This window comes from Manduca sexta, chromosome 7 (genome assembly GCF_014839805.1).
Source record: "Manduca sexta isolate Smith_Timp_Sample1 chromosome 7, JHU_Msex_v1.0, whole genome shotgun sequence".
Lineage (NCBI taxonomy): Eukaryota > Metazoa > Arthropoda > Insecta > Lepidoptera > Sphingidae > Manduca > Manduca sexta.
This window is the reverse complement of record NC_051121.1, coordinates 5,759,179-5,761,037: the sequence shown is the minus strand read 5'-3', so window position 1 is coordinate 5,761,037 and position 1,859 is coordinate 5,759,179.

Here is a 1,859-nt window from a genome sequence, read left to right as displayed (position 1 = left end):
TAAGCTTTATTTTTTTAATTCCTGGCACGGCAAAATGACTACTGCACCTGATGATAAGTGCGATGCCGCCCAGTAGAGTATCGATTGGCAACAGATAGCTATTCCATGCCATTAACACAATCATGTCGGCCTACTAAGATGCTTCCTCACGCTACGGCGGAAGGACCCACTATTTCTTTACATTACTACAACCTGAATATAATAAATTCACTTTATACAATAAAATCGTTGGCGAAACGTAGACACACTTGCATCTGCCTAACTCTTTGGGGATGTAGGCGTAACAATACAATATACAATAACCTATTGTATCCTTTATACATTTGATACTGACAAAGCCTTAGTCTAGTGGACAGAGGTGTACACACAAACAAGAAATACTAAGAATAGATCAAACGATGTACCAGAATTGTTATCAATATCCATGCCTATTATAAACAAAGTCCCCCAAAGCTGTCTGTCTGTATGCGATCGATTTTCTCATAATCTACTGAACGGATATTTGTGCGGTTTTTACTAAAGGATAGAAGATATCTAAACTATTATATAGAGCCGAAGAGTTTGTTTGTTGAATTGTTCTTCTTAAAAAAATCTAAAAATTATACTAGAAAACAAAATGCGCCGCCGCATCTGTCTGTCTGTCTGAATGCGATAAACTCATAAACTACCCAACCGATTTCGATGTAATTTGGTATAGAGATAGTTTAAGACCCTGAAAGGGCTTACACTAATTTCCATCCCGGGAAAATAGCAGGACTTTCATCCCGGAAATTCTTTCACGAGACGAAGCCACGAATAAAAACTAGTATCCAATTAAATCGCACTACTATAAAACCATGACAAAGGTTTCACAACTACGTATTTTTTGTCACAAAACCCAACCTTTATTAATTGCAGCAAAGCAAACTCCTATAAGACGGGAAACCAAACAGAGGCAGTATTGAACGAGTGCAAACACAGGTAACACAAATATGAACCGGCCAAGTGTGTCTCGAGTGATATGGGTTCCGTATTTTGCTGTTCGAGTTAACCGTTACAGTAAACAAGGGCATTAAAGGGCAAGAAAACGTAAGGAATAAGTGATCATAAAATATATTAAAATAAAGATTAATATTGAATAATATAAAAATTTGAAGGAAAATGCAAAGGTTTTCTGGTGCCTTATGAACAGTTTTGTTACTGGATAAAATGAGACCTAACATCTAATATCTCATAATGATGACATTTAATATCAACCAACCATTTGTCTCTGATATTTACCTGAAATATACTTTTATTAATTTAGCATGTTTGTTAGAGTTGATCCTTACAATTGGCCCTATCGATCCATGGCATAAAAAAAACAGTGTTATTTTTTTCGGATTTAAGCTGGTTCAATAACCTGGGTGTGGCAAACGTATTTTCAAAGTGTCTATATTATGCAGTTTTGCTTCTCTTTGAAAATAAAGGAATGTTTCCTTTTAAGTTAATGTTGCTACCTTCAGTAATTAGATTATTTTCCCTCCAGGAGCGGTTCAAAAATTCCACCTGTATAAATCGCTTTCTTTAATCTCTTAATGGAACTCAACATTGGTCTATTAAGCAAATTTTACATACAAAAAAAAGGTTTGTCAACCTAAACACTGCATAAAAACAAAATATATTTCTAAGTTCTTATCCTTCTATTAGATTAATTTTACGGGTTAAAATTAAAGAATGCTTTCCGAGACTCGCCGAGCTTCACCGCTCGGTGTCATAAAATGCATGACACTGCCGTTCCTGGCGTACAGGAGTTGTAGTGATGGGTGTGAGAACGAGATTGTCTCCTGCACAAAATAATTTATAGGTTAACTTAATTATTGCCTTCGACTATAAAGTAC